Source organism: Hyaena hyaena, unplaced genomic scaffold, assembly GCF_003009895.1.
Source record: "Hyaena hyaena isolate Hyena2069 unplaced genomic scaffold, ASM300989v1 scaffold_434, whole genome shotgun sequence".
NCBI lineage: Eukaryota > Metazoa > Chordata > Mammalia > Carnivora > Hyaenidae > Hyaena > Hyaena hyaena.
In genome coordinates, this window is record NW_024081069.1 from 1,159,004 (window position 1) to 1,183,883 (window position 24,880).

Below are 24,880 nucleotides of genomic sequence, written 5' to 3' on the forward strand. Positions count from 1 at the left end.
CAGGCCAAAATCTTATAAACTTTGCAATTAATATAGCTAATCCACTTAGTTGAGAATGAAAATCCTACAAAGGGGTTATCAAATTCTTAAAAGAAAACAGCCCAAAGTGAGTAAAATAAACCAATAAACTTAAAATTTTCACCGGTCCTTGACCTTTCCAAATCACCTAACCAGTAAACATTTAACAAACAAGAAACCAACTGTCCACCACAAACATTTTTATAAACTCCTTAAACTAAACTAACTTTTAAATCTAAATTGCATGTTGAGGGGAGACACCTCCCCAAAACTGACAAATGATCAAGCAACTATGTAATGTTTCCTTAATTTTACTAATACAAATTCATTTTTAAGATTAGGAAGCCACTAAACTCAAGGAAAAGCTGCTTTACTTTCACTTGTACATAAATCTTTACTGAATACACATTAATTTGTAAATAATGTTTTATACTGTGATGATCAAGATGACTCAGGCTATACAAGCATACTCTAATAAAGTACTTTATGGTATACAAAGTGCTTTCACTTGTCCCATTTCATCTGACCTCTTACAATTACTTAAGCAGGTATTAATATCTCTGAGGTTCATCAGGTTAAGTACCCAAGTTTACATAACACAGAAAGTGTCAAAGATTTCAACCAGGTCCTCTGCCTCCTAATAAATGTCTACTCTAACATAGCACCACAGGAAGGGTCCTTCCCAAGTTAAAATATACTTAATATTGTTACTCAATGTCATGGCAGTCAAAAAAATGTTTGAAGTATATTATCAATGAACATAAGATTTTAAATTAAAATCCTATCCACAAGGGAGCTTGGGTTGCTCGGTCAGTTAAGCATCTGACTTTCGATCCTGTCATGATCTCATGGTTCATGAGTTCAAGAGCCTACATGGGTCTCTGTGCTGACAGCTCAGAGCCTGGAACCGGCTTCAGATTCTGTGTCTCCCTCTCTCTGTGCCCCTCCCCCACTTGCACCATCTGTCTCTTCCAAAAATCAAAAAACATTTTAAAAAATTAAATAAAATAAAACACTATCTACAATAGTTACCATGCAAATAAACAGAAAATTAAATTCATCGGATATTTGTAACATAAAAATTATCCCACTCTAATAACTAAAAAAGAAAAAATACCTAAAAAACTGTAAGAATACCCAATTAAAAATTAAAGTTAAAGGACACCTGGGTGCGTCTGACTTCAGCTCGGTCATGAGCACGCGGTTTGTGGGTTCAGGCTCCACATCAGGAGCCCGCTTACTGCTCCTGCCCCTCCCCCGCTTGCGCTCCCTCTCAAAAATAAATATAAAAAAGTAAAGTTTATTTACATTTGATTTTTTAAAGTGTCATTGTGGACAAAAACATATTAATAAAAATATTATTACAAGTCAAAGACAGAACTGGAATTATTACTTCTCATATGAAATATAAAACGCTCATTTCATAACTTATAAATGGTCCACAAAAACCACTTCTCTTTTGACAATTCTCATCTTATTCAATACCAGAGTCAATCATTCTTATCTCCTCTGTCTAGAATGCATGCCCAGAATTACACCAGGCACTAGACACATTGTAGAGGTAGGCCCCCAAATAAAACCAATGGTTTTTAATCTGATTAGGAAATTGAGATTTGCCATCAGTCATTCAGAGAATATCTCAAAAAGTGGCTGCAAAGAAGCCCAGTGATTTCTCCATAAATGAAGTTAAATATATTAAGTTTGAAAATTCATGAAATATGTCTGTGAGATTGTTTTTCTAAATAGGAGAAGTTGATGTAGCAAGTTAACCCATCACTTAGAAACGCAAGCTTCTACTAATGAAGAATGGACATTTTTTTATTTGTGCCAATTTAGTCTCAATTTAGAAAACCAGGGAATGTAACAGCAGGACATTTCATCTGCCCATTTCAATCCATGAGTCAGAAACAGATTACATTGGCTGCATAATATAAGATTTTCAGCATTGTTTAGAAAATATTTATTAATATTAAAATACTATAATGTATCACTGGAATTACTAAATATCTTAAGTGTAAATAATTTATTAAATACATTCTTGAAGAAAGCACTCAGAATTTATAACCTCATTTTAATTAACTACGTAACAAAATTCTGTTTATGTGACAGATGCCTAGTAAAATACCATGTATCTATTCCCTGCCACCCTCTTGAACTGGTTATGAATGACTTCCCAAAAACTTAGGTGTCTGATATACTGATTTATTAACCAAAGCAAATATTTATATAGTGCTTAAAACCTGACAAAACACATATCCAGATACTGTTATTTTCAAAGTTGATATAACCTACTGTCTGGAGATGATGAAATTTCACAAAATTAAGGAACCTGAACTTCCAATCTAGGTAAGATGGCACAGAGCTGTTTTCTCCTGCCCCTCCTCATTAAGTACAATTAGAAACCATGGAAATAACAAAAGAGACAACCAGACATAAATTCTGAAAATGTTAAGGCAGTGAACCAGTTTGGGACCACAAGACTGGAGAAACAAAAGAGCAGCAGGTATTTTAGTCCCCACACCCAACAGAAAAAGGCAACCCAGGCTGCCATTTCCCGACCACCAACTTAGCAACAGAAGACAGACCAGGCAGTCACATTCCTCCCCCAAATTAAACTGGAGTCCCTCTGCAATATAAAGGGGAGATTAACTGGAAGCCCAGCCAACAACAAAACTGGGGTAAAAATTCTTCCTTACCCATTCGGCAAGGGACTCCTGTTTTCCCCTCTAGAAATGCAGAGACAAGTAGGCAAAATGAGGGACCCAACCTCAGCAAGCAGCTAGTTTGGGGAAAGACTCTCCTCTCTCACCCAGAGACAGGGGGACCAGGAAGAATGACATACATGGGAGGAACAGTAGAAGGATCCCACCAAAATCATCTCCCATCTAGCTATAACCAGAAGCCCAGCATAGGGAAAAACCTTTTGCTCCGTCAGGCACCACCAGCAAGGGCTAGTGGCAACCCAGCAGATCAGATCTATTAAGGTAACCACAAAAGCTCTGAAAATTAAACTGCCACTGGAAACACAGCCTATAAAAGTGGGCCAAGATCTGTACTCTAAACCTAGAGGGTGACTGTCCACTAAAATAAAAAAATATAAATAGGGCCTAGAGCTTCCTACCTAAAAGATAAAACAGAAATGACTCAAGGAGTCACAACTGAGAAAAGATAATCAACTAAGGCCAAAGCAGTGATGAATCAGACAATGGAATTCTTTGACAAATTATTTTTTATTTAAAAAACAATAAAAATGTTTCAGCAATTATAAATTTCCCGAAAAACAAGTGAGAACATGGAAAATCTCAGCAAAGACAAGAATTTATTTTTTAAAAGCAAAATTACAGAACTAAAAAATACAGTAATTGAAAAATTCTGAACTCACTGCATAAACTCAATACAAACAGAGATGATAAGGAAGAGAATCACTGAAAGTGAGTACAGAAAAACAGAACTCACCCAATCTGAATAAAAGAGAGAAAACAGGGAAAAAAACGAACAGTCTTGGGGAACTGCAGGCCAGTAACATACGATCCAGCATTCTTATCATTGGAGCCCCAGAAAGAAGAGAGGGGCTGAAACAGTATTTGAAGAAACAATGGCTAAATTCAAATGTGGGAAATACAAACTTACAGATCCAAAAAACTGAGCAAACCCAAGACAGAACACAAAGAACTGTACACCAAGACACTTCATAATTAAATGTTCAAAATTAAAAACAAAGAAAAAACTTTGAAGGCACAAACCTTCAAAGAAACCACCTATTACTTATAATGGAACAACAATTTAAATGACACCAGATCTCTCATCTGAAACCATGGTGGCCAAGAAGTGGCACAGCACTTTTTGAACACTAGAAAAATAAAGAACTGCCAACCAAGAATTCTATATCCAGTGAAACTACTCTTCAGGAAGTATGAAACATCCATTTAACAATTAATCCATCTGAACTGCTGCAACAAAATACTACAGAATAGATGCCTTATAAACAACAAAAATTTACTTCTCACAGTTCTGGAGGCTAGAAGTCCAAGATAAGGATGTCAATATGGTTGGGTGAAGACTCTCTTCCAGGTAAAAGACTCCTCTTTGTATCCCACAAGACAGAAAAGGCCAAGGGAGCTCCTCTGGCTTCTTTCAATCCCATTCATGAGGGCTCCTCCCTCATGATCTAATCACCTCCCAAAGGCCCCAACTCCTAATAGGATTTCAACATTTGAATTTTAGGGAAATACATTCAGACCACAGCAAGGAACAAAGGGGGCATTTTTAAAAAGCATTCCCAAAAGAAGAAAAACTAAAAGAATGTGTCATAAAGACTAGCTGAAGAAAATGTTTCAAACAGGAAGAAATACGGGTATACACAACAGATTATCTTTTCCACCATTACCTTTATAAATCTTACTTGATGACTGAAAACAAAAATTACAACACCATTTCATACCCCAAGACAATTATATTTAAAAGTTGAAAAAGTAGGGGGCACCTGGGTGGATTGCTTGGTTAAGTATCTGGGTTTGGCTCAGATCATGATCTCATGGTCTGTGGGTTGGAGCCATGTCAGGCTCTGTGCTGACAGCTCAGAGCCTGGAGCCTGCTTCAGATTCTGTGCCTCCCTCTCTCTCTGCCTCTCCTCTGTTCTCCCTCCCTCTCTTTCTCTCTCTCACAAAAATAAACATTAAAAAAAGTAATAATAATAAATAAATAAAAGTTGGGAAGGTAAAGGGTAGAACTGAAGTGAAATTTATGCACTTCAGTTGAAGCTGTAAAATGTGGATACTAGCAGACTGTTATAAACCACATATGATACTGTATTAACTACAACAACCACTGCAGAAACTACACCAAGGCAAACTCCAAAACATTATAAATAGATCTTCTACAAACTATACAAGGCGGAATCCTAAGAAATGTTCCAGTAATCTGCAGGAGGGCAAGGAAAAAGAAGCAAAAACCAAAAGCCAGAGAAAATAAGCAAAAAAAAAAAAAAAAAGTAAAATAGCAGATATAATAAGGACTGATAGATCAATAATTACCTTAAATGCAGATAGTCTAAATAAATCAATCAAAGACAGACTGGCAGAGCAGATTATTTTTTAAATGGTCCAATGTATGCTGCTATCAAGAAATCTGGTAGCATACGTTGAAAAGAAAAGAATGCTGAAGTTATAGCAATACAGTTTTTTCGAAAAGCAGAGTAGCTATATTAATAACACATTCAACCAACAGAATCAAATTGATATCTAGCTGATCCTTGAACAACTCCCTCACACAAAAATCCATGTATGACTTGACTCCCCAAAACCCTAACTCCTTTTTTTTAATGTTTTTATTTATTTCTGAGAGAGAGAGAGAGACTGTGAGCAGGGGAGGGTCAGAGAGAGAGGGAGACACAGAATCTGAAACAGGCTCCAGGCAGAGCTGGCTGTCAGCACAGAGCCCAACGCGGGGCTCGAACCCACCAACCCTGAGATCGTGACCTGAGCCGAAGTCGGACGCTTAACCAACTAAGCCACCCAGGCGCCCCCAAAAACTTAACTCCTAATAGCCTACTATTGACCAGAAGCCTTACATATAATATAAACAATCCATTAACATATATCTTATATATTACATCATATACTGTATTCTAGATAAAAGAAAATGTTCCTGAGAAAATAAGGAAAACACTTTTACAGTCCTATACTGTAAAAAATCCAAGTATAGGTAGACCAGTGCATTCAAACCTGTGTTGTTCAAAGGTCAACTGTATACAGAATACGAGACCCAATGATAGCAGAACACACATTTCTTTTCAAGCACCCATGGAACATCCACCAAGATCCTATCCTGAGCCACAAAACAAACCTGAACAAATTTATAAGAATTAAAATAACGTAGAGTGCATTCTCTGACCATAACAGTCCTAAACTAGAAATCAGTAACAGAAAGACAAAAACAAGACCTAGAAACAACAGGAAAAGACAACACACTTCTAAAAAATGCATGGGTCAAGGTGGAAATTTAAAAGAAAACCTTAAAATACAGATACATAAAAATGAATGAAAAAAAACACAACATGCCAAAATTTGTGAGATGCAACTAAAGCAATACTTAAAAGGAAATTTATAGCACTTAAATGCTTACAACAGAAATGAAGAAAGATCTCAGGGATGCCTAGGTGGCTCAGTTGGTTGAGTGTCCAACTCAGTTTCAGCTCAGATCGTGATCTCACTCTCATGGAGCCTGCTTGAGATTCTCTTTCTCCCTCTCTCTCTGCCCCTCCCCTATATACCCTTGCACAAGCTCTCTCTCTCTCTCAAAAAAAATAAATATATAAAAAATAAAATAAAAATAAAATAAAGATCTCAACTCAATAACCTAATTACCTAGCACAGGAAACTTTAAAAAAAAGAGCAAAATATATATAAACCCAAAGCAAGCAGTAAGAATGAAACAATAAAGAACAAATGAATGAAACTGAAAACAAGAAAAGAGAAAAAAATCAATGAAGCAAAAATTTTCTAAATAACAGGACTAACACAAAAGAGAAGACACAAATCACTAACATAATCATTTAAGATTGGATATCACTACAGAACCTGCACCAACTAAAAATACAGTAAGAGAATACTATAAAACAACTTTACATTCTTAAATTTAACAAAAGAAATTTCTCAATTTCTCAAAATTACACTACCTAAACTAAACCAAGATGAAATAATCTAAATAGTTATATAACCATCCAAGAAAAATGAATTATTAATTTAAAAGCTCCCAAAAAAGCCTCTAAGCTCAGCTTCACTGGGAAGTTCTACCAAAAAATTTAATAAAGAATTAAATGCCAGTTGGTCACAAACTCTTCCCAAAAATAGACGAGGGGACATTTCTCAATTTATCTTGTAAGGTCAGTATCACTGATACCAAAACAAAATAAAGATGTCACAGGCAAAGAAAATGGGGGGGGGGGGGAGGCGCATGGTTGGCTCAGTTGACCATCTAGCTTTTGATTTTGGCTCAGGTCACAATCAAGCCCCACGTAGGGCTCTGTGCTGACAGCTCGGGATCCTCTCTCTGCCTCTCTCTGTCCCTCCCCAACTTGTGCACGTGTGTGCTCTCTCTCTCTCTCAAAATAAACATTAAATTTTAAAAAAGAAAATGACTAGCCATTATCTCTGATGATTATAGACATTGAAATCCTCAAATACTAGCAAACCTAATTCGCTAACACAGAAAAATGAATATACACAATAACCAAGTAGACTTATCTCAGAAATGCAAAATTTGTTTAACATCTGAAAATCAAGTAAATACACCCTACCAACAGAATAGAGGACAAAAACCTTTATTTTTTTGTAGATCATCTCAGCAGATGCAGAAAAACATATGACAAAATCCAATACCCTTAAATAATAACAACACACAAGAAACTAGGAACAGAAGAGAATCTCCTCAACCCAATAAAGGCCATCTACAAAAATTCTAACATTATACTTAATGATGAAATATTGAATGCTTTCCCCCATAACCAGAAACAAAAGAAAGAGGTCTATTCTCACTACTTTGATTCAACACTGTACTAGACATTCTAACAAAGAAAATTAGGCAAGAAAATTAAAAAGCATTCACACTGGAAAGGAAGCAGTAAACTGCGCTATTTACAGATGGCATCCTATATTCATAAAACCATAAAGAATACACTAAAAAACTACAAAAGTAAGTTCAGCAAGGTTGCACAGTACAAGAATATGCAAAAATCAACGGTATACTAGTAGTGAACAACAAAATAATAAAATTAAGAAAGTAATGTCACTTATAATAGGATCAAAAAGAATTGGGGCGCCTGGGTGGCTCAGTCGGTTAAGCATCCGACTTCGGCTCAGGTCACGATCTCCTGGTTCGTGGGTTCGGGCCCCATGTCGGGCTCTGTGCTGACAGCTAGCTCAGAGCCTGGAGCATGTTTCAGATTCTGTGTCTCCCTCTCTCTCTGACCCTCCCGTGCTTACACTGTCTCTCTCTCAGAAATAAATAAAACACTAAAAATTTTTTTAAAAAATAAAAAAGAATAAAGTACTTAAGAATAAACTTAACCCTAGGAGGCAAAACACTTGTACACTGAAAAATACAAAACACTGATGAAAAAAATGAAAACACAAATAAAAAGAAAGACATCCCATATCCATGGATTATTAAAATGTCCATTATTACCCAAAGTGATTTACAGATTCAATGCAATCCCTTCCAAAATCCCCATAGTGTTTTTACAGAAATAGGGGAGAAAAATCCTAAAATTCATATGGAAACACAAAGAACCCCAAATATAGACAAATATCTTAGAAGAACAAAGCTGGAGATGTCACATTTCCTAATTTCAAAACATAGTAGAAAGCTACAATAATGAAAAATAGTATTAGCATAAAGACAGACATACAGACCAATGGAAGGAAACAGAGCCCAGAATAAACACATACATAAACAGATGACTGATTTTCAACAAAGGTACCAAGAATACAAAATGGGGAAAGGATAGCCTGTTCAACAAATGGTTTCAGGAAAACTGGATATCCACACACAAAAAGAATGAAACTGGACCCTCATACTATACACAAAAAGTCAATTCAAAATGGATTAAAGACTTGAATATGGGGTCTAAAACTATAAAACTCCTAAAAAAATAAATAAATAAACACAAGGGGGAAAAGTTCATAACAGTGGTCCTGGCAATGATTTCTTGAATATGACTCAGCAATTCTACTCCTAGGTATATACCCAAGAGAAATGAAAACAAATGTTCACATAAAAACTTGCACATGAATGTTCATAGCAACCTTATTCGTAATATCTAAAAAGTGGAAGCAACCCAAATGTCAGTCAACTGATGGATTAAAAAAATGTGATATATCTCTCCAATAGAATACTATTCAGCAATAAGCAGAATGAACTGACACACGCTAAATCACGTAACATTATGCTACATGAAAGAAGCCAAACATAAAAGACCACCTACTGTATGATTCCATTAACCTGAAATGTTCAGAACAGATAAATCCATAGACACAGAAAGTAAATTAGTTGTTGCCAATGTCCAGGACAAAAGGGGAAAGAGGGCTGACTGTTAATGGACAGAGTTTCTTTCTAGGGCGATGAAAATGTTCTAAAATTGATTATGCTAATGGCTGCACAACTGTTTGAATACACTAAAAACAACTGAATTATATACTTTCAATGAATAAATTATATGGTACATAAAGTTATAGCTGTTTAAGGAAAACTATATGCCTAGAATTTGCTTCAAAAAATACAAAAGATCTAAATAAATGATGAGACATTTGTAGTCATGGATTGAAAATCTCTGTATAAGGGCACCTGGGTGGCTCAGTCGGTTAAGTGTCCGACTTCAGTTCAGGTCATGATCTCACAGCTAGTGGGTTCAAGCCCTGCATCAGGCTCTGGGCTGACAGCTCCAAGCCTGGAGTGTGCTTTGGATTCTGTGTGTGTGTGTGTGTGTGTGTGTGTGTGTGTGTGTGTCTGCAACCCCCCCCCACAACCTATCTTTCTTTCAAAAATGAATGTTTAAAAAAAAACTTACAAAAAAAAGAAAATCTCTGTATAATAAAGGAATTCTTGCCAAACTGATTTATAGATTTATTCAATTCCTACCAAAATCCTAGCAATACTCTTTTTGGTATACATAAACAAGATTCTTTTAAAACTTCTATGAAAAGGCAAAGACACTACAAAAGCTAAAACAATGTTGACAAAGGGGAAGGAATCATCTACTTGACCTTAACACCTACTATACAGTTACATTAATCAAGACAAGGTAGACTGACAAAAGGGATAGACACTTAGATCAATGCAACACAGAACACAAAATCAGACCAACACAAATATGCCCAACAGATAATATAATTCAGTGGAGGAAAGACAGTCTTTCCAACAAATAGTACTGGAAAAACTGGACATCCATCCATAGGCAAAAAAAAGTCTTGACCTAAACCTCAGGACTTTATATAAAAAAATTAACTCAAAGGGGTCATGAATTTAATGTAATACAGAACTACAGAAGAAAACACAGGAGACATCCTTCAGGACTAAAGGATCCCTTGATTTGGCACCAAAGCATGATCAGTAAAAGAGACTTCATCAAAACTGAAAACATCTCCCCTGTGAAAGAACTTGTGAAGAAAATGAAAAGATAAGCTGTGGACTGAGAAAATGTTTGCAAACGATGTTTGACAAATTCTTATCTGGAATATATAAAGAACTCTCAAAACTTAACAACAAAAATATACATATATTCAGATGAGAAAATAAGCAAAAGGCATAAACAGACAGCCAATACATACATATAAAGACATTCAATTCATCAGCCATAAGGGAAATGTAAATTAAAACTACAATAAAATATCACTATTTTATTTTTTATCACAGCTGAAATAAGAAATAATAATAACAAACGCTGCCAAGCATGTAGAACAAGTAGACCTCTTTCTCATACACTGTAAAATGGTACAGTCACTCTGGAAAAAGTTTGGAATTTTCTTACAAAGCTAAACTTGTGTGGAGCGCCTGCGTGGCTCAATCAGTTGAGCGTCGGACCTGGGCTCAGGTCACGCTCTCACAGTCTGTGAGTTCGAGCCCCACTCTGGGCTCTGTGCTGACAACTCAGAGCCTACAGCCTGCTTTGGATTCTGTGTCTCCCTCTCTCTCTGACTCCCCGCTGCTCGCTCTCTCTCTCTCTCTCAAACGTAAACATTTAAAAAAAAAAAACAAAACAACTAAACTAAACTTACCCTTGCCATACAACCTAAAAAGCTCACTCTTGGACATTTATCTCAGATAACTGTACACAAATTGCTATACACGAATTTTCATAATCACTTTATTTGTTAATAGCAAAATACTGAATATACCCAAAGGTCTTCAACACATGAATTTTGGTTCAAGAAAGTATGTTATTAATTCATCATTTTTGAAATGACAAAACTACAGGGATGGAAAATAAGACTGCCAAGAGACAGGGAAGGGTTTTGGGGCGGAATGCAAACACAAAGAGGGGTGGATGGAACTGATGATGGAACAGTTCTGTGTCTTCATTGTGGTAGTAGTCATATGAACTTACTATGTATGGGAGAAAACTACAAAGAACCATACACACACACACACACACACACACACACACAAATGAATTCAGGTTTAAAAAAAAATGGTGCAGAGTATTTGTCAGTTTAGTTAAGAGTAACGCACCAATGTCAATTTCCTGGTTTTGACATTACTAGAGCTTTTATAAGATTTGTCACCACTGGGAGAAGCTGGGTAAAGGGTATATAAGACTCTGTACTAACTTTGCAACTTCCTATGAGTCTATAATTATTTCAAAATAAAGTTTCTTTAAAAAATAATATGAAGGGGGAAAATGGGGTAGAAGTACAGATGAAACAAGAATAGTCATAATTGCTAACTACTGAAGCTATGGCACAGGTATATGGAGGTTCATAATACTATTGATTACTTATTTAAATTTTTCCATAATAAAAAGTTAATGAAAATATAAGACCATATATCAAAATATTAACAGCAGCTTCTCTAGTTGATTTTTTTGCTAATATGAGTTGTAATTTTTTTCTATATATTTTTTACTTAAAACATTTAAAGAAATCTTTGCTCATACGATCCTCTGTCTTCATTTGTTTTACTCATTTACAAAAAAGTAACACTACCGAAAAAAAATTTTTTTCTTAAGTTTATTTATTTTGAGAGAGAGATTGGAGGTGGGGGGCAGAGAGAGAGGGAGAGAGAAAGTGAATCCCAGACAGGCTCTGCATTGTGAGCAGAGCTCCAGGCAGGGCTCGAACTCACAAACCATGAGATCATGACCTTTGCGCAGTCAGAAACTTAACCAACTGAGCCACCTGGGCATCCCTCCACTGAAAAAAATTTTAAACATAAAAAGAACTTCTTCCTCTGACAATAATACACTACTTAACTTGAAAATATTTCTTTCATCTTGGGTGCCTGGGTGAGCTCAAGCTCCGCATCCAGCGAGCCTCACTTGTCTCTCTCTGCCCCTCATTCACTTGTGCCTTCTCTCTCTCAAAAAAAAAGAAAGAAAAAAAAAAATTTCATCTAAATACCCAAATTTATTTCACCCAATTACAGCTCACATGAAAGTTCCAATATCTTTTTCTAAAATTAAACCAAAAGAATCTTGCTAAAATGGATTTACAATTAGCACAATAACTTACCACTATGGTGATCTTCACACAATTCTGCAAAACAGTTCAAGACATCCAAAGGTGTCTGAACAATTCCAGTTGGGATTGTATTTCCAATGTTGCCTAAGGTATCATAATTAACTTTGTTTTGTTTTAAAATTATATGTGGTCTTTTTCAATTTTGCACACTTTTTTAAAAAGCAGATGCTGAAAAGTTTACAACTGTTACAAAACCATGCTGACGAATTTAACAAACACATGAATCTGAAATAATTCACTAAATACGTATATTCCCATGATACAATTGTTTAAGTCAATTTTTTAAATGTATTTGTATACCAAGCAAAAATTATCAATACTGTTTCCCTTAGTAATTAAAATTAATTTTAATTAAGGTAAATTACAACAGAAAAAAGAGACCTAGGCTCTGCATTATCTGTGAGAACCTGGAAGTCACAATCTCTTTGAAACTCTACTATCTACACACAAAAAGAGTAAATAAACTTGTTAATTTTGCAGCTCCAAGATCCCATGTATTAATGATCTAACATATACTTCATAACCTTTGACCCATGATCATTCACTCTAATGACAACTTTGGAAAAAAATTCATAATGATATGATACAGAGATGTCAATTACATTATAATAATAACTTTTATAGATTTAAATTATTTGGGAGAATGTTATTCTCAATATATGAGGTCAGGGTTTCTCTACATCAACCCTACTGACATTCTGCACTGGATAATTCTTTGTTGTAGGGCTATCATGTGCACTGTAGGATGTTTAGCATTACCCACTAAATACCAATAGAATCCCCCAGCATGGCAACCAAAAATTTTTCCAGACATTGCCAAAATCACTTCTGATGGAAAACTAGTGCATTAGATTAAAAAATGTCTAGGTTTTTTGGAGATGGGAAGGAGGAAGAAAGAATGTTTTTGTTTTTGTGATTTAAAGGCATAAGAAAAGTTAAGAATGAACAAAACAAAAAATTTCAATTGCAACTCATATACTGTGAAAAGAAAAGGTACTCTTTAAAAAAAAGCGGGGGGCGGGGGCGGGGGGAGGGCACCTGAGTGGCTCAGTTGGCTGAGTGCCGACTTCAGCTCAGGTCAAGATCTCACAGTTCATGAGTTCGAGCCCCGCGTTGGGCTCTGTGCTGACAGCCAGCTCAGAGCCTGGAGCCTGCTTCAGATTCTGTGTCTCCCTCTCTCTCTGACCCTCCCCTGCTCACGCTGTCTTTCTGTCTGTCTCTCTCTCTCAGAAATAAATAAAACATTTTTTTAAAAAAAGGAAAAGAAAAGGTACTATTTTCTGTGAGGCCTACTGAAACACATGTTAACCAAATATTATCATGTGTAGCTAATGTAATAGCAGTGAAAATAAGAGTATATAAAGCTGAGGAGAAAAATCCACAGGATTCCATTTGTACCTTTTTAAGCATCTTCAATAATAAAAGCCAAGTTTTTAACTCAGAGATTAATGAAGTTACTATAATGCCTCTTCTCCCCAGCATTTGTGAGAAGGCTAGATTCTCAAGTTACCTGCTATTTTCTAACCAAGGAGAATACTCACATGAAAAATACAACTACCCACAGTTAATTACAATAAGCATCTATGTATTTTAATCAAGTGTAAACGTGCTACAAATGCCATGAAAGTAACACTGAGGAATATCCTAAAGTTCCTTATATATTCAAAGAAAAGCCAAAGGCATGTGGAGAAACTACACTTAAATGTTACAACAGAAAATTAAACCTTCACCCATTCGCTTTTTGGCCCTTTAATACTTACTACAAAATCAACTCAGCCATATTTTCCACCAAACAGAAAAATACCCAGTTTCCTTAGTCTATTCTTGGATAGGTCACCAGACTGGGAATAAGAGACCCAGAGTCTATTCCCAGTTGCAAAACAGACTGGTAATCTCAAGCAAATTATTCACTCAGGTTAAGGTTCTACACCTGTATCATGCTGACAATACTAAAAATCTGCCCAGAAACAAGCACTGAGAAACCCAGAACTTCCTCCTGCACCCAAAGGACAACTGCAAACGTATTTTTAGATATATTAAATCTAAAAATCTGAATAGGATTTTATTTATAGCAACATTTAACATAGTTGAAATTTCAAAACTGTGTGGTGCCTTTACTTTTGCCCCTTATAAAAATAAGAAATGCTTTTTAAAAATCACACCATGCCCAATTTTGCAAAACTCTACATACAAACTACACAATCATAATTATGTAAAACAAAACAAAACAAAAAGCTGTTTTTAACTCCAGCTCTTGGGAAGGGCTTTAACGTTTGCATTTCCTAACTTTATCTAGCTTTTAGTCCTGTACACAGACCTCTTTCCTGGCACGCAAAAAGTGCTTCACAAAATCTGGAGAGCAAAAGTTTGCCCCATAGCCTCATTATGGAGAGGACTTAGGACTGTTCTTAGCACTACACATGCAGGTTTTACTAGCACAACCAATATACGGATCCTGACGTACATTTTTGATCTTGATACCGAGTAAAAAAACTATTCATCTAGTAGACCAAATTACCCAGCTGACCTTATGGCACACCGTAAGACGGTAAACACAACCCAGTCCAAAGGAAGATTTGAAAAAAAAGAAAAGGGGGGGGGCGGCTGTCAGTTAGCATTCGGCGGTCCCCGCTGACAGTCAGACACTTGTTGGCCGCCAAGAAGCCACTCACTAAGTTCGCCATCTCGCTGTGCCGCGGGCCCCGACCCGGAAGACGGGCATCTGGGAGGCCCCGCCGCTCGCCGAGGCACGCCGGCAGGCAAAGCCCCGGCTTCTCGGCGCTCCGCCGCCGCCTCCCTGCACACGGGCGCACTCACGCACGCGCGCGCACACTCACACGTACACACACAACAAAAGGAAGGCTTGCGAGCCGCGTGCGGAGGTCCGCTGGGGGCGCTCCAGAAAGCTCCTCCTCCCGGCCCCCACCGCACAGCCCGCGCGGCCTGCTCACTTACTGAAGCGCCCTGGGAGAGGCCCGAGTGTGCGGAGAGGCGCGCCGGCTGCCCGGCCCGGCTGTGCTCTGCCGCCGCGGCTCTGGGCCCAGAGCCGCGCGGCCCCTCTCCGCCAATCCGTAATCCCGCCGGTGCGGCCGTCGGATCCGGCCCGGGCTCTCGCCTGCCCCGGCTTCTCAAGAAATGTTAACTCTTCCGCCTAACTGTCCCCACCCCTACAAACCGAGGGACGTTTAAGTCCCCCTCCCTTACCGATTCACTATTCAAAAGTAGTATCCCACAGAACACTCCTCACGATAAGAAATGTTTCAGTAACCCCTTCCTTAACCCCGCCACTTACTCTGATTCTCCACACCTTTACTCGTTTTAGTGTTCCCTTGCCTTCTGTTTTTAACCCAAGAGCTGTATTTCCCTCAAAAAATAATCCTCCCTAAACCATCTCTCCAATTTTACTCTTGAATTTACTTTTCCAGTATTAAGCTTCCTCATAAATTACATCTCCCACTTACCTATTCAAAACCTCTCCACAGCTTACTTATAATGTTGATCAGCTCTGACCACATCAACTCTATTAACATTCTCAAAAATGTATTTTGTGTTCCATTTCCTCCAAACTAACACTCTCCAACTTAACAAATTTGCCCCAAACTGCCCTCAAACTTTGTGAATCTATTTCAGAAAGACCACCACAGTCACTAAAAAAACCATTTCCCAAGCACACTCCCAGTAACTCAACAATGATCTTTCCAAATATTCTCTACCAATTCAATGGAATCACGCATAACTCAAGACTGCCATGCCCATTTCCCTAAAGACTCTAATTACAGAGCCTACTCAAATTAATACATTATCTCTATCATTAAATGCATCTACACATGCAGGTGTGTGTGTGTTGACAAATACACATATATGGGACCCTGCAGAACATCAAGTCTGTATTTCATCCTAATCCCTTGGATATGGGATTTTCTCAAATTTACAAGGAAAATTCCTTAGTGCCAACCAAGATTTTCCAGCATCCAAAGCCTTATCTTGTGAGGTCACTTATCTATTAAATTAATAATCACTAAACATTGTTTCCACTATAATCATGCCCAACACCTTGCTTAAGATGTCCACCATCAGTCTAACCCACACCACCCACTTGCCAAGGCCTACCTATGTCTGAGGCAGGTCCTGGAAACAACTCTAGACCAAATCAGGTAAGTTACAGCAAAAAAGTTAGATGGGCAAAGTGACCTATCTGGACCGTATTAGGCTTTTCAAAGCTCTGGGTCTCCACAGGTCCTTCATTATTAAATTTGGTGACTAAATGTAGAAGGGAGGGTGGGAAATGTGATGAATGACCTGGAGCTACATTCTAGAAGTAATCCTGGAGCAAAGCTGCACCTGGGTGGAGTACCCATAATACCTATTTTGTGTCTTGTCATATTTTTCTCACTGCCACTAAATATGCTCTGAAACATGCAGTAACATCAAACATCCTGCTCTAAACAGGGAGGGTCAGAAAGTATTCTTTGTTCAGAGGGTGAACAAGTGAATTAAGCGTGTAAGGAATACAATGCAAATACAAAGGGTCTGAAGGATACCAGCATTGGACTGCTAATGGTTTCAAATGTCAGCTTCTAGGACCACAGCAAGGCACTGAGGGAGAATCTCAAAAACCACAGTCAGGTAATAAGCACCTGAGAGTGAAGCCTTTGATTGTACAAAGGAAAAGGTGACAGACAACAAAGACAAAAATGACTACTACTGCAGAACTGGACAAGCAAAAGTTTGAGACTAAAACGAAAGCATTAGAGGCCTGCTCTAGGTTGTTAATATCACCAATAGAAGATAAGGAAGGTTTCAAGCACTGAGATTTAAAAACAAATCAAAAGGGGCACCTGGTAGTTCAGTCCATTAAGCATCCGACTCCTGATTTCTCAGCTCAGGTCATGGTCTCACAGTTTATTGGACTGAGCCCCGTGTCAGACTCTGCTTAGACAGCCTGAAGCCTGCTTGGGATTCTCTTCCTCTCTCTGCCCCTCACCAGCTGGCACACTCACTCTTTCTTTTTTTTTTTTTTTTTTTTTTAATTTTTTTAATGTTTTATGTATTTCTAGGAGAGTGAGAGAGAGAGACAGCGTGAGCAGGGGAGGGTCAGAGAAAGAGGGAGTCACAGACTGAAACAGGCTCCAGGCTCCGAGCTGGCAGTCAGCACAGAGCCCGATGCGGGGCTCGAACCCACAAACCGCGAGATCATGACCCAAGCGAAAGTCGGACGCTTAACCAACTAAGCCACCCAGGCGCACCCACCACACTCACTCTTTCAAATATAAAGAAATAAACCTTAAAAAAAACACAAGTTAAAAAGTAGTAATGTTTAACTATACTTTGTTTTAGGAAATGGCAATATAGCTCCTTTAGATATGTTCAATAAATGATAAATAACTACAAATAAGAATGTATTTAGAACTATACATCTGGGATTACTATCTATATAGGTAATAAATGAAATGAGCAAACAATCAGCCTCCTAAGAACAATAAGAAATATAGGTGATAAAAGTCACTATGGAACAACAACAACAAAAAAAAACCCTGAAAAAACTATAGAGGCCATTTTAGATTGCTTAGGATGTCTCCTTCGTAATATCCACCCATTCTTTCTACTTTTTACCTGAACCTCTTTATGTATACAAATTATCACCACACAGTTTCTGCAAACAAAGACTGATGGGGTTTTGAGGAGCTCAAGTAGAGGTCAAAAGATCTCAATACGTCTATCATTATGCTATTTTTAAAAATACTTATGCATATGCACTATTATCTTTATAAGATCATAGGTGGCAAGGACGGTCCTCATATGCACGGAGAAGGAATAGGCTCCTGGCATTATTTCCAAGATAGCATTATGTTTTCCCCATATTTTCTCTGCTGCGAGCAACTTACTCTCCTTTTCATCTCTTATTCAGATTCAGGTCAAAACCAACCTCATTGATTTCTGTTCTACCCATTTACTAGCTTCTATCAGTTTATCCATGTTCTACTGTCAACAAACTACACTCATTTGTTTGCCTTTCATATTAGTATACCTCTACCTTACCTTTTCTTTTTCCTTGCACATGAATGGCTACAATTTTGCAAGTATAATTTATTTCTACAGAAATTTAAAGAACTAGTGAATGTAACAAATCTATTTATCTCCACCCCCACATCACAAGTCAGATACTATCATCTCTTGCCTGGATTGTTGTGACCACCCCTTCATCTTATCTCAAGCTTGGCTTTTCCAGAACAACCTGCTTCTCTCCTCACTTGGCTATCCATTCTTCTACTCCTTCAGCTTGCTGAAAGACCAACTTCTTGCTCCCAAGGGCCACTCCTATCAGTAAAATATCTCTTTGCAGTTTACATTACTCACTTAAACCATTCCATTTGTAATATCTACCAAGCTCCAGAATACACTCCACCATCTTCCTTCCCCAAAGACCAATTCTACTTTGTCCCACATTCAGCAATTATTCTCAGTAACTTCAACAATTATGCTGAAGTACTTTCTACATCCTGACCTTCCTCAACTCCTAAAACCTTCAGCTGCACTTCAGCCACTCACACATATATAATGAAAATAGGTTATCAACTGGAAGTGCTGTACCACAAGGATTATAACTTCAGAGACCTCTTTTTTTTTTTTTTTAACCACAGCTACTTTATATTTCTACACCTGCTCTTTATGTCCTTTTGGCTTCACTTGTCTCCCCACACAATTTAAATCTGTTTATCAGCCATTTAATACTGCCCTCTCCAGAACATTATGACCTTCTATTATATTCACCGTGCATCTCCCCAATGACACACAATCTTCACCATCTGTTTTCTTCACACCCACACAGTGGGTGTTAAGTACCACCAGAAAGCTATGAAATCTTCCACAACTGATTTATTCTAAAGACCATTCTCTATGTCATTGACTAATTCCAAGTCATTTTCATATTTAAGTTTATAATCCCATCAAATACTCAATCACTTCCATAAAATTCCCTCAAATCACACCTTCTCCACCTGTAATGAAATCCTCTTTACAGCTTCTAAAATGCTGTATCTTTATCCATCTGTTACTTCTTGCCTTCAGTTTTGGAAAAAGAGCTGTTCCACCTTCTTAAAATAAACTTTTTAATACAATTCCTACATTCAATGTTTCCATATTCTCCCAACCTACTCAGTCCTTTATCCCCATGCACTCCGGAATTGCTCTCCTGAAGACCAAAAAAACAATTCCATGTAGCAAATCATATGACCCACCACCAAAGTCCTTATCCTTTCTTTGAAAATGACACTTGAACTACCTCCCCTGGGTTATGTCACTGTATAGCAGGATTCTACTGTGGTCTCTCTAGTTGCTGCTTCTATCTCCAATGACCACTGGTCCTCTTCTCAGCCCAAATAGTGGGTATTTTCTCAAGTTTTATCCAGGTTTCTCCCATTCTCTCTCCACTCCCTTCAGGATTTCTTCCCTTAATAACTGCTTCTACATTTTCATTCCTCATATGAATATCTTCCCCCAGCTCCCAAAAATAATCTTTAAACCATCACCCTCTGCTACAATCTAATTTATTCCATAGGAATTGGAATATATAATGATTTTTTTTAACTAGAGTCTTCAATTATTGCTTCAATTAACACCTCAATTATCAGTCCAAAAATTTCATGCCATTAGCACCCTACCAAATCCAGAATTAGCAGCTTCAATTATCAACTCTAGGTACATATTCCCAAATCTCTATTGGACCTCCTTCCTCAGATGAATCCAGTATTTCTAACTAAATAATTACCCTTACATACTTCCATTGGTGCTTCACACTGGCCATATATCTTAGAATGAAATTAATTATTCTTCCCCACCAAAACAGTTCTACTAACCGACCCAATAGATTTTATTAATGGCACTACCATTCTCAGTTACCCAAGAAAAGCCCTAAAGTTTCCCTTTTCTTTTCCTCCAGTATCCCAAAAGCCCATTTGTCATCAAACCCTTCAATTCTTTCTTCAAAGTAGTTCTGTATATCTCTTTCCTTTTATTACCACTACCATCACTGCAACCTAGACTCTCAACACTTCACACTTCTGTCAGAGCCTTTTGACTTTGTCTCCTAGTCACTAGGTTCTCTTCATTGGAAAAACAAAACAAAAACAGGTCACCAGATTTGTATTCTTAAATCACTCACTCAAAAACTATCAATGATTCCCCACTGCATACTGAGTCAAATTAAAAGTCCTTAGACTTCCAGAGGTGACTGGGTGGCTCTGTCATTTGGGCACCCGGCTCTTGATTTCCACTCAGGTCATGATCCCAGGGTTGTGGGATTGAGCCCTGTGTAGGGCTCTGCACTGATAGTGTGAATGAAGCCTGATTGGAATTCTCTCTCTCCCTCTCTCTGCCCTCCCCACCCCCGCTTGTGCTCGCTCTCTCAAAATAAACTTAAAAAAAAAAAAAAAAAGTCCTTAAATTTCCAAAAAACAGAAACTAGCCTACAGTCTAACCATCATGAAATGAATAAATACACGGTGATATGTTCATAATGGAATCCTACAGAGCAATGAAAAAGAACAAACTACTGCTATACACATCATGGATGAATCTCACAGACATATGCTGAGCATGAGAAATCAGACACGGACGTATGATTCCACTAATAAGAAATTCAAAACCATAAAACTACTCTGCTGTGACAGAAATCAGAATAGTACAGCTGACCCCTGAACAACACAGGCTGGGGATCCAACCTCTCCCCCTCACTCCATGGTCGAAAATCTGGGTATAACTTTTGACTCCCAAAAACTTAACTACCAGTAGCCTACTGTTGACCAGAAGCCTTACTAATAACAAGCTGTAGATTAACACATATTTTGTAGATTATATGTAATATATACTGCATTCTTACAATAAAGTAAGCTAGAGAAGAGAAAATGTTAAGAGAATCATAAAAACACAATATTGTACCATAATTATCAAAAAAAATTCGACTTATAAGTTAATCTGCACAGTTCAAACCCATGTTGTTCAAGGGTCACTGTAGTTACTTTTTGGAGACAATCAACTTGGAGTGACAAATGAAGTAGTCTTCTGGAGTGTTACATTGACCTATAACCTTAAGATTTGAGCACTTGAGGGGTACCTGGGTTGCTCAGTCGGTTAAGCATCCGACTTCGGCTTAGGTCATGATCTCAGGATTCGTGGGTTCAAGCCCCGTGTAGGGCTCTGTGCTGACAGCCAGCTCAGAGCCTGGTGGAGCTTGTTTCAGATTCTGTGTCTCCCTCTCTCTCTGACCCTCCCCTGTTCACCTGGTCTCTCTCTCTCTCAGAAATAAATAAAACATTGGAAAAAAAAAAAAAGATTTGAGTTCTTTATGTACACAAGGTTATATCCAAATAAATAAATAATTTTAAAACCTGTTTGGGTTTTTAGACGTTTCTCTGCTTTACAGGCTTATTTCCCTCCATTCATAAGATGAACCCTAAATTCCAGATAATCTAGACCATGAACCCCTAAACACATCCAGAACTTTTCTGCCACTCATATCACGCTCCCCTCTTCTTGGAATACCAACCCTCACCATCTTGCCTACTATAAACACTATTTATCCTTCAAGGCCAAAGCTGCATACCAACTACTCCACAAAGTCGAACCTGCCACAGTACTTCTGTCATAGGTATGTACACATTTTTGTCCCTGGTTAAACTCCTAAAGAAAATGAACTCCATCATATATATACATATATACATGTGTCCTTCACATTGCCTATCATGGAATCTTGAACACAGTAAGTGTACAAAAATATTCCCTGAAGAAATTCTGGCAGTCCTTCAAAAGCACCCTTCAATCTCACCCCTCCTTCTCAAACCTATCCATTACTGTCTCCACTCACAATTCAAATTCCTCAATCTATACATTTAATCATTCAACAAAGAACTGAAGAACTATTATGCAAGAAACTGTAACTACCCACTCTAACCGTTACCTTCCCCCCCACGAACTACCCCAACATGTATTTGAGTTTCAGTTGCTGCCTTCTTAAGCTTACCACAGCTCTAAATTCCCAGTCACCCTCCCCTCCTCTCATCCAATCACATCCTACCCCCTCATTTCTAATCCTGCTACTATCAAACTAATTCAAGGCCTTTTTAAAGTTTCTCCAGTGGCCTTGTAACTGGGTTTCTCACTCCCAATCTTACTCTACCATCATACTGGTACCAATCTGTCCTGTATAATATAGCTATCAGCAGGTTAAGGTATTTAATACACAGTCTTTGATTCCATTCTCTACTCAAAAAAGTTCAGAAGCTATACATTAATGATACATTAACATACTTTAATCCTATGCGAACATATTTCCATCCTCAAATCCTCACCATAACCCTTGCCAGAAGGCATAAGAATTAACGATTTCTTGATGAGAAAACAGTCTCAGAAAGGAAGTAATTCTCTCCATAATCATAGCACAGGTAAACAGAAAGGCCAAGACTAAAACTTGGCTTCTATTTGCTTCCTAAGCACAACACTACATCATGGCAAATACAAACTACTTAGCTTAGCTTTCAAGGTCATCCATTTTCTACACAACCCCACTGACTCTTCCTACTTTTTATCATATTATACCCTATTCATGAACTCTCTGCAGTCCAAACTAGAAGCTGTGATCAACTAGTCACAAAATTAGCTTATGAGTGACAGACATCTTTTTTCTTAGCCAAACAAAATAGAATGGAAAACACATAAGGTTATGGTTACTGAAGCTTTTTTATACACACACACAAACATTCACACATGCATATATCAGGTGAGGATGTGACAAGTATTTCTTACTGTGGATCACAGTTTAAAAAAAAATTAAAAACTCTCTATTCCCCACATATCCAAGACTTCTCAACTCCAAGTCTTTGCTTTTGCTAATTCTTCAGATTGGAATGCTCTCTTTCCATTCATTTCTATCAGCCAGAATCCTATTCATCCCTTCAAAAACTAACTAAAATGCCATTTGCATGCCATTCAGTGTAGTCCCAGGTTTTCCCCCCAAATATTTTTTCTTACCTTTTAACTTCAGTAACATTCAGATTTTCTTATGATACGTTGGTCATAGCGTAGTTATTTGTGTACAAATCCAACTCCACTAGTAGAATATAAATCCCAAAAGATTTATTCCTGACCGCCTCTAACAATGCTTCTGCATATAACAAACGTTTATTATCTGTTGACTAGAGACAATGTACCCCATCACTGTCTGAAACCTCAATTATAAATCCCCATCATAATTTCTGCTACATTCTGAACTTGTTTACTCTTATCCTTCAAATTGTCTTACACTCTTACTCCCCAAAATATCCATTTCAAATAATCCTCTACACTTTCAATCTTCTCTTGCTGTCCTCTAAACATAACCTATCATATATCAATTATGTTTTCCTTCTTTCAGAATCATACTTTCTGCAGAATAACCTTTCCTTCTCCATCTGGTTGTCTTCCACTTTATTCCTAGTTCTCTAGCATTTATAATAATAGACCTTACAATCTTTAAACAGATTCTTCTTTCATTTTCTCTTCAACTTGACCACCTCAATTATTTCAACTCATTATAGTATATATCTTTCTGTCAGCCCCTATAAAATCCTTTGTAGAAAAAAGGCAGGTATGGGCACATGGGTGCCCATTAAGCGTCCAACTTCGCTCAGGTCATGATATCACAGTTCATGAGTTTGAGTCCTGCATTGGGCTCACTGCCGTCAGCACAGAGCCCACTTTGGATCCTCTGTCCCCTTCTCTCTCAAAAATAAACAAACATAAAAAAGAAAAGGAAAGGAAAAAAAGCAGGTAATGAATAAATTGAAACAAACAAAAATATACAGATCATTTAGATTTTCTAAACTATCTGATACTGTCTCATTCATTTATTCAACAAGCATGCGTCTACTAGACACATGCCCTCAATTCTCTGTCTATTCTATTCTGTAATTCAGAAAGCAGCTTTGAGAAAAGCATGCAGGAAAATGCCAGGATAGCAGAGCCAAGTTGACTCATGCTCTTCACTCACAGAGACCAAGTAATTTGTGGGGTACAGGCTCATAAAAGGAAAAACTAAAAGTTACACTAGACATAGATGGAAACAGATCCCCCCCTCCCCGGTTGTTCAAGGGAGCTCAAATCTACCCAGCAAAGGAGAATTTGAAAAGGAACAAACCAGTAGGAGTAGCTAAAATGAAATAGGCAGAAAGCATTAAGACAAAAATAGATCCAGACTCTAGGTTCATTCTAGGGCTGCAAGAGAAATTTGGAGCAATTTAGTTCCTCTCCTGAGATCCCTAAGGAATCCGTTCAAATATCTAGCTAAAGTATGGTACACTTAAATCCTTTCCCCAAACCTTAGCCAATACTCATTTCCCCATTCCCTGAACTCCTACAGCATTCACTATCCATAAAACTCATTTGGGAGCTTAATCATAAACTATCACTATCTTGTTCCCAGTAATGAAAGTGTTTACTAACAAATATACCTAGAATTTATTTACATATTAAAATCTGTGAGGTCCTCTTTAAAATAATTACCTTGGGAGGCTACCACTTACTCATTTATTCATTCCATCCATCCAACCATCTCATGCACTTAGCTAACATTTATCTAGTGTTCAACTACTATAAGG

At 37.6% G+C, this 24,880-nt stretch overlaps 1 protein-coding gene across 4 annotated transcripts in view; it reads right to left on the minus strand.

Annotated features, from left to right (window-relative positions):
• The window catches only part of ZNF148 (zinc finger protein 148), a 125,614-nt gene that overhangs the window by 95,966 nt on the left and 4,768 nt on the right, over window positions 1-24,880 (minus strand). The window contains exon 1 of one of the 4 annotated variants that reach the window (XM_039253046.1): window positions 14,924-14,965. The exons of the other annotated variants lie outside the window; for them this stretch is intronic. The gene's annotated coding sequence lies outside the window, so the exon portion shown is untranslated. Of the gene's footprint in view, window positions 1-14,923; window positions 14,966-24,880 lie in introns of those variants that run through there. 4 annotated transcript variants of the gene reach the window in all.